The sequence below is a fragment of the Charadrius vociferus genome, unplaced genomic scaffold (genome assembly GCF_000708025.1).
Source record: "Charadrius vociferus isolate BGI_N301 unplaced genomic scaffold, ASM70802v2 scaffold291, whole genome shotgun sequence".
Lineage (NCBI taxonomy): Eukaryota > Metazoa > Chordata > Aves > Charadriiformes > Charadriidae > Charadrius > Charadrius vociferus.
In genome coordinates, this window is record NW_009646958.1 from 1,207,187 (window position 1) to 1,216,597 (window position 9,411).

Below are 9,411 nucleotides of genomic sequence, written 5' to 3' on the forward strand. Positions count from 1 at the left end.
CAGAATCCAGGAGCTACTGCAGTATTTAACAACCCCACTCTGAGCACTGCCTTCTATGTCAGTAATTCTAGTTCAACTACTAGCTCAGCCACAGCTCTGCTATGTCACGGCCATCATCAGACCTTCAGGTCTCCTTTCCAATCTTATGGAAAGCTGTTGCAGAGGCAGTGAGAACTAGAGATGCAAATGTTGGTCTTCAGGACCTACAGCATCTTCTTAACACCTGTGGTGCCCTCCTAGCCACAGAGATCCCTTTCCCAGCTGGAAAGAAGGGTAGAGATGCTGCTACCCACAGAGGAAGGGGAGCTGGATGCAGGATTCAGCTCTGGAGGTACTGTGGAGCAGAATTAACCACAAGAGACAGCCATCAAATGATGGATCGTCTCTAACTCAAGATCCCAGCTGCTGCTTCTGTTCAGCAAGCAAACTCCCAACCACTACCTGCCTACCAGATATGCACAGCTCTGTCCCACTCCCAAAGCCCTCCCAAAGTCACCACTGTGCACATGTTGCTTTATTTGAGGTGGCTTAGTGAAAAATCTAAGCAGGGAAACAGGGCTTAGAGGTGTGCAGTTGAATTCATTTCTGCTCTCGGGTGAGGACATGAATGAAATGGGAGGCAAGGAGCAGAGGGCTGCTACTGGGGGAAGAATTCCAGCCCAGCTGGGCTATGAGCTCTGCTCAGGAGAGCCTACAGTCAGACAGTTCAAACTGTCCATAGAGACCAAGGCTGATAAAATCCCTACTGCCAAAAGGAAATGTGATTACAGGCCTGATCCTGCGCCCTGCCTGCTTCAATGTGTCTATGTAGAATGGCTCACATTGAGCGCAAAGCTGAGAGGCACTTACAGAGGCATTTAGTCTAACACAAAACATTCTCTTGGGGCACAAGAGGGATGGAGCAAGGCCGGGCAGACTCCTCTCCATTGAGCTCAGCTTTGTTGAAATCAATACGTTATTATGGTAGTGACTCCAGCCCTTAATATTCTACCTCTGAACAGTATCATGTTTGTGTGGAACAAGGAAGACTTAGGCTGGACATCAGGGAAAATTCTTCGCACTGATAGGAATAGTTAAGCCCTGGAACAGAGCACTGGGAACGGGATACAATTTCTAGCACACAAGGTTTTTAAAAAGAAATTCAGCCAAAATTCTTCCAGAAGGGATGTGGGGTAGGGAGGGAGCCTTAGGGCAGCAGGACGGACTTCTGCTCAAACCTATTTCCGGTCTCATGAAACAGTTAGAGCAGGTTTTACAGAGCTGCATGATCTCCTGACAGCTCTTTGAACAACATGGGTGACAGGCCCTAGCTTCAGGCTGTCTCTGCCCCTCTTTCCTCCTACCGCTCTTTTCCAGTCCTTAGCTGAAGCTTACCTGATAACTGACATGTAAACCAAAGCTGCAAATCCCCTCTCCCCCACCTCTTGCATGTCTCTGCCTCTCACTGCCCCACCTGAGGCCTGTTTTCTCTTTTGATGCTTCTAATGAAACTAAGTGGCTGCAACTCGAAAGTTTCCACTTTCGGCCTCTGGGCTGATTACTGCGGAGCTGACACAGGCAGCATCCTGCGCTGGAGCCTCTGTGGATGGGAACCCTCAGGGGAGGGGATAAAGTAATGCTCCGTGCCCTCTGCTCACCAAGCACCATTAGAGTACTGACTGCCTAACCCGGCAACCTAAGAGAGCAGGACCTCACCAGCCTGACTTCTGGGGCCAAGGTCTCTGGAAAACATGCGCTAGTGCACGGATGCACGATATCCTCTGCAGTCCTTGATACTGGGCTTCAGTATCAGAACCTAGAAAAGAATAAGTAAAGTTCTTTTATCAGCCATGCTGCAGCAATCTCGGCTGGTGCTGCTAAAGGAGCTGGTCTCACTTGCTATTTTTGTGTGTACTTAATACCGTCTGGAGACACTTCTCCACATCCCTGGTGGATGGGGACTGTTTATGCCCTGAGCGGGGACAGAAGCAGCAGCTGTAAGGTACTGGTCCATCTCTCCAACCCCTTCTGCCTAGCCAGCCTCATCTTTGAAAGCTGGTGAGGGAAGAGTCCCGCACAAGGGCAAATTCAGGCCCTGGCTTTGCTGCTGACAGGAATTTCTACCAGACATTTCCAAGCATTAAGGCTGGACATTTCCAGAGCAGCCACTAGCTTTCTGCCTGGCCAGAAACACTGAGGTTGAGTAACCTGATTTCCAGATGACCAATACACACTGAAAATTGCACTTACTTGGGTCTTAGAAGGCAGGCTGCTGCCCTCTTATTCCCCCTCCCTCAATTCAGGAACCACGAATGTGTTGCCCAGAACTTGGCTCCAGGTAAGGTCAGTGCCAAAGACCTCTACCAAACACACCGTGTGTTTCTCAGCAGTCCGGGCACTAACCACGACAAGGCTCATATGCCTATCGCCCTTGGCACCTCTCCTGCAGGCTGCCCCTTGTGGAAACTTTACCCAGGATTTCTCCTTTAGCCCAAGTGCTTTCTTCCTGCACGTGAATTAAGGTCTTCCCAAACAACATCCTGAGCCCTTGCAACTACAGCCCTGTTCTCGTGCTGGTCGCTGCCTTAGGTCAGGGCTGGTTGATGCCACATTTCCTGGGCCTCTCAAAGATGGCTCTTGGGTTACGCTCTTGTACCTGTGAGTCCTGGCCACTCCTGGAAATCCGGGCTTGTAACAGCAGGGCTCAGTTACCCTATGTATCACCTTGCTGACATGAGGGGAAAGTAAACAAGATTCTGCTCAGCACTGCAGAGACCAACTGCTCCAGTGTTGCCTGGCAGATGGGGCCCAAGAGGGAGACCATCTGTTCCTGAGCAAGGTCCTAAATTTTATCCCTGCGAGATCCTGGGATGAAGATATCCAACTGAGTTCAATGGGCGCAGAGGCACAGGGGAGCCGCCATGACCTTGTTTGGTACTTCAGTCCTTGGTGACCGGGCATCTCACAGAGCTGAGCCAGGGCTTGGACCTTGATTCTGTGGGCTGTTGGATTCCTGCAGCATTCCTATTCCCTATGTTAATATTATTTTTTTTTTTCTCTCTCTCTCTCCACCATCCCCACCCTCTTTTCATCTCTGCAGTCCTTCCCACATGCGTGCAAAGCTTTGGTACAGTATGCACTCCCTGTTGCAGAACTGGGCAGAGGCTGTGTAGTTCCCCTGCAGCCCTCACAGCTGCTGTTAACTCTGCCCTTTACCCACCCCGCTCCTCGTGTCCAAAAATGCACAACTGCCCTGCGCAAAGGCCGTTTGCCTGATACCTGGCTGTTGACAGTTCATCTGTCTCCTTCAGGACATTCTGGTGACACTGGAGGGGGCTAAAAAGAGGCACACCGGGGAGATTGCAGAAAGGCTGTTAGAGCTCAGGGAAGGGGCTGGCGTCTCAGAGAGAGAAGGGGACGACATCCAGGGAAGGCTGGAGAAGGAAAGAGCAATCTGCTGATAGTCAGCACGTCTGAGAAGCTGGGAACATATTGCATTAAAGCGATAATAACACCTTGAACAGCGGGGTGGTGGTTTCCATCTGGCCTTGTGCTGAGCTTGGTCTCTCTCATTTCTTCCCCCCTGCAGCCAGGGAATCTGAGGCGTAGGGTTGGCCACGGGTCACCCAGCAAGGCTGCGGCAGAGCAAGGATGAAGCAGAAGAGCCTTATAGTGAGGGCAGGGTGCTGAGAAGCAGGAGAAGCAGAAGCAGCAGCAGTGCAGCCTCTTGACTCTCCTTTCACCCCAACTAGATCCTCCTTAGGCTTTGGGAGGTGGAAAGGCACTAGAGCTCTTCGCTTAATTAGTAGCAACAGCTGAAGCACTTGAGAAACAAAAGCTCCTCTCTCTCTCTGCCCCACTTTTACTTGGGAGCCAGGGGTGGGGAGCAAATTGCTTGGAAGCCAGAAAGCGCCCTGGATCTTGTCACCATGGCTGCACAGACACAGCCTCCTGTTATCTCCAGAGGAACAAAACCCTCCTCCCACCCTCTCCTGTCTCAGCTGGAGCTGATAAAAGAAGAAGAAATAAACAAAACAAATAATAAAAATAATAATAATAAAAAATACCCCAACCCAACCCAGCAAATAAATATCCAGGGAATAAACCAGCCTTCTGCAAAACATATTTGTTTCTGCAGTGGTTTTTGGGTTGCCGGAGAGCTGAAGGACTCAAATGAGCATTTCAGGTTACAAAGTGCCTCTCAGTAATACTGGGATTTACAAAATCGCACTCAGGAACACCCCAGATCATGCCATTTGCTTGAGAATAATGATCTCTAGCTAGACATACCTAATTGTATAGTTCTGATTTATTTATATACATGGACATGTGTACTATTAACATGACTATATATAATTTTTATGTCTCTTGTTTGGAACCCACAGGGATCGCATCTGTAAGTTTTCTGTAAGAGGCTGGAGTCTTGCCTCTTCTGTCTCCGTATTGCACCATGTGCAGGGAGAGGCACCAGAGGTGCAAGGCAGTGGAGTAAAGCAGCAGAACAAATCAGGTAACACAGACTTTTGTTGGTATCTGGGCACCTCCAGTCTTGGCTGCAGTGTGGTCAGGGGCTTTAGAAAGTAAAACAAAATGAAAAACAAAGTGGGACTTTGTTGTTGTGTTGTTTTAGTTGTGTTCTCACAACTAAAAGGCTAAAAATATGCCAAATAGCATAGCAGTAAAGCAGTGAAAACTAGCAACCATGTATTTGTATTTTGAGAGAAATTAGGGCTATTATGGTTCTTCCAGACGGGCTTCCTACATAAACTGGGTAGACAATTTCACTTGGTGCTTCATGCATCAAAGCTCTGACCATCTGGCTGAACGCGAACATACCTTTTAGCAACATGTCTCATTTTGGCGTGATGCCTTCAGGGCCACCTCCCTACATCAGCCACTATTTCTGTGCTTAATTACACTTACTGTTAAAAAGGGACAACTTATTTTTAGTGTGTATCTTTCCAATATCAGCTTCTGGCCACTGAATATTCTGTCTGTGTATGCATATAGGAAGCGGTATGTTTAAATCAGCCTGTGAACTGTGTAGGCCACTGGGGGTCAGGAGATGTGCCACAGAATGACTCTATGTTTTCTTGGGTTTTAAAAAAAGCCACTCACATATGAACAAACAAATGAAGGACAATAACGGATAATTCAAAGTTTAACGTAGTTTTCTCCTTTTGGCACTCGCTGGCATACTCAGTTCTTTAGCTCACTCACTTTTTTACTATCGGTAGTTGTACTCCTAGCAAGAAAATTATAACCTTGTAATACAATGAACATTTTGCTTAAATTATAAGTATTGTATTTGCTTACAACTTTTTCTTGCGACTGCCAAAGAATATCAGGTTGCCCTTTGGTTCGAAAAGGCTGAAGAATGCCATATCAAATGGCTGATTATGTCTTTCAACTTTTCCACACCTGTATTTTCTCCCATCAGTAGTTCTTTGGTCAACTGTACTGAAGTGTTACCTGTAGAAGTCCAATCTGGGTCACAAAAGACCATTCAGTCAGAGTCATTTCTGCCTGGGAGACTTACAGGGGTGAACTCTTGTTTTTCAACTTACCTGACCTTCCTTTGCATATGGACTTGCCTGGATAAACTCATTTAGACCATGACAACAGCTTGCTCAGCCCAGCCTGAAAAGATCAGGCTCTTATTGATAGCTCTGAGCACACTGTTATTGCTAAAGAAAGCATGCTGCTCTCGTGCTCCCATTGCCAGATAAACACGAACATCTGCATAACTATTGTAATAACAGCAATACTGATATTAATGTTACTGGGGTGAGAACTGGGACTAGTCTCCAGTGCTTATATTCTCCTGGGAACCATCTCCAGGACCTCTCTTTGAAGGCAGCCAGACACTCAGATGTCTTTGAGAACCTGGGTTAAGCGATCATTTTGAAGGAGCTGCTGATGTCGACCCAAACCCACCAATCGATGAAGACCTGAGTGTAGGATTTCATAGCAAATCAGGTGCTCAGGCTAGGTGTGGACTTTTGATGACTTTTGATGAGGGAAAAGAAATTTCAAACCCCGGTCAACACTGGGGCTTCATCATACCCTGACTTGCTGCGTGCTCCAGAAAAAATACTGTCCCTTTGCAATTTATTTTTATTTTTTGCCAAGAGGAAAAGCAGCATCTCTGGGCCTGAGGTACAAGAACTAAGTCCTCTAGTACAAAGGCCCCAGAAGGTCTCTGCCCTCCTTAACCCCGTATGATGGACAGGGCTTGTGCCCATACTCAGGGAAGATGTTACGGGCCAACATCATTGTCACCCCTTTGCCTCATAACCGGTTATGATTAAAGACCAGTTTCCAAGGAAGCATGGCTGTGCTCTCGCACCCCTTGGTGTGGCAGAACTAGCCCATAATTTCGTTTCTGCAGGGACAGTATTTGACCTCTCTGTCCCCTGCTGACCATGTGCCCCCTTTTATGTATTAGCACACGCTGGTTGGAGTGTCTGCCCCTCTGCTATCACTCACGTAGGTACACTCCTCATCTCCCAGCACCCACCGACTCCTAGCATCTGTGCCACTTGCTTGGCCTCTTTTCCTTTATGCTACTCCCCTCCACAGTCGTGTGACTGCTATTGTGTGGTCCCTGCCACACAAAAGCTAGCCTGACCTAATTTAAATCAGTGCTATTGAAGCCGTTCTTGTTTTATCTCCCAGCACAAGGGCTGTGCTCCCCATTTCAGAGGTAGCAGAAATGAATGGCTAATTGGGGGGGTATTGTGCAAGGCGGCGTTGTCTCCCAGCCCTGATTGTCAGCTCTCCTCCTCGACAGTGCTCCGAGCTTCCCTCTCTTGTAACAGCCGTGCAGGCTGGTTGGGGAGCAGAGGGAGGAAAAGGGGAGAATGGGACTCCGCAGCCATTGCAGTGTCAGACAAACAAAGCAGAGCATGGCCGCCTTCAGCGCACTGGTGAAAAGGCTGGCTGGGGGAGGGTTCCCTTGTTCAGAAAGGGCAGATGATGGTGATAATAGTAGAGAATATCCATCCTTCACCTCCAAATAAGCCCCCCTGCTTTCTTTTTTCCTGGGTATTTATGTGACAGTCCTTCCTAGCGCTCTGGAGACTGTCCTCGGGGAGGGGAGGTGAGGCAGAGGGGGCTCTCACACACAAGTAGTGCCGCAGGGGTGGTAAGTCTTGGGAGCAGAGGAAGTGGGATAGGTCAGGGGCTGGAGGGGAGAGTGAAATGCTGCCAGTCTCTTTGTCCTGCCGGGCAAAGTTTGAGCAGTCACTGACAATGGATCTTTGTAAGGAAAGCGAAAACATCCCTGGGAGCTATTCCAGCAAGTGGCAACCAGTGCGAAGAGGGAGCTTTGTCTGGGCCCTCAAAGCCAGAGTTGCCCATGCAAGGAAGATCTAGAGCCCACAACGATCTACACGGTATGTCTCAAGGCTACCAGACTCCCGTGCTACCTTAACGAAGGACCAGTGCAATATTTGGGAGTTAAAACTGGGAGTACAATGCCTTTTCTCTGATTTCTGCCTCTGCCTCCCACAGGTACCTTCCAAGAGCTTCCTCCCTGGGGCTGTCTGGTCTGCAGCTCTCCCTTCTCCACTGATCGCCAGACTGAAAGAAGTCTGCAGAAGAAAACAAAACACCCATTTGAATCTTTCCATTGATGGTCTTGGGTCACTTACAGATCCACTTCCTCCTGCTCGAGGGAGAGGACTTTGCCCCCGGCTATTGATTAGGTTTGCCCCCAGCACACTCGGCTGATGCACAGTCCAAAGGTTGCTATCAGAGTCCTCTCCTGCCGGCTCTGCCAGCTGCAGGCAAAAAGAGTGCAACACTGGGATATTTTACAGTAATGTGAAGCAAACAAGTCCCAAGGTTTCAGGTTTGTCATGGACTTCAATGTAATGTTCTAATCCTTATCGCAAGTCAGATCAGAATAAAGTACTGGCAAGTCCTAGAGTTCAAAGATATGTGACAACCTCCTCTCTATTCCTTTTGGCCCCAAATCAAGAGATTAGCTACAAAATGGTAAAACTAAAGGTAGGTTTTATTACAAGTAAGTTTTATTAAAAGTAAATTTTATCAAAAGTGAGGTACTTTTCACTTTCATCTGGTTTACGATTCATTTCTCCCTTCTAAGCTTTTCTCTGCAGTCAGCAGAGCATAAACACACTTCAACAAACAAAACAAAACAGGAAAAATAATTCTCACATTACAACCTGATTCCAAGGGCTGAGGTTTTAGCAAAAAAAGAAGGATTGCTATGGGTGTACGAGTTGTTAACACTGCACTATGATAAAAGAAGAGGAACTAGTGTATTCCTAGAACCACCCGGGATTGTCAATGGGGCCTTTACCCAAAACATCAGCGATGGGAAACTCACTACAGCGTGATGCTGCCATCACGTCGCCCTGCTGCGTCCCATCCTCTTGCACAGCTCCCACTGCCTCAGAGAGGCACCGGTGATGAGCACAGAGCCTGGCCCACTGTGCTTTAGAGAAGCTAGAGAAGCAGGGAGGGAATTTTTCTCCCCAGCAGAGAGGGACCACCAAGGGTCTGTCCTTTTGCTCAGAAAACGGCCGGTCCTTTTCCAACTCCTTGTCCCCTGGGCTAGATCTGCAGGGAGCTCCACTCCCTGTTGCCACTATTCTACCGACATCTGGTGGCAGATGCTTTCGGAAGAAAAGATGATGCTTCAAAAAATGGCCCAAGCCCTGGCACGTCCTGCCCTCCTTAACCTGCGCCCCGACCTCCAGGCCCGGCCTTGGGCTGGGCGGGTGGGCCCAGGGGCTGGGCCCGGGCCTGGAGGGGGCGGCCGGGCCTGGAGGGGGAGGCCAGTCCCGGGCCTACCGGCAGCCCCCGTGGCTCGGAGCGGGGTGCGAGGCCAGGCCATGCCGGTTTGGGGCGAGCCCCTCCTGCTCCCCCTCAGCGGGGGGGCTCCTCCTGGGCGCTGTCGCCGTTCTGAGGGGAGCACCACCGAAACGCGACCGAGCCTGGCCCAGGGACACCCACCTCAGCCGCCTCCTGAGGTGAGCGGGCCTCTGGAAGCACTAATTACTCATTAACTCTTATCAGTTGGAATCCCGCGCGGCTGTTCTCAGCGTTTGAGGGCAGGTTTGGTTTCTGGTTGCCATGAGGTGGCGGTGACGGGGGGTGGTGTGTGTCACCTCAGCCGCCGCGCCAACATCACGCGCCGCCCGGAGGCTGAGTGCAGCGCGGGTTTCCGTAGTGTAGCGGTTATCACGTTCGCCTCACACGCGAAAGGTCCCCGGTTCGATCCCGGGCGGAAACACCTGAGTTTTGTTTTCTTTTTCTAAGGTTTACATTTTTTTTCCTTCGGTTTTATTTCTTCCCCCGGCGGCTCGGTGCTCCGCCGCTTCCCCGCCGCCAGCTGGGAGGGAAGTAAAAGCATAACGTGAGGCAGCGCCCGCGTCCCGCCGCGCCTGGCTGGCGACCGGC

At 49.7% G+C, this 9,411-nt stretch overlaps 1 non-coding gene across 1 annotated transcript; it reads left to right on the top strand.

Annotated features, from left to right (window-relative positions):
* Nucleotides 1–9,171: 9,171 nt before the first annotated feature.
* TRNAV-CAC lies at nucleotides 9,172–9,244 on the top strand. Its single transcript has one exon. It is a non-coding gene; the product is annotated as a tRNA-Val (tRNA).
* The last annotated feature ends 167 nt before the right edge of the window (nucleotides 9,245–9,411 follow it).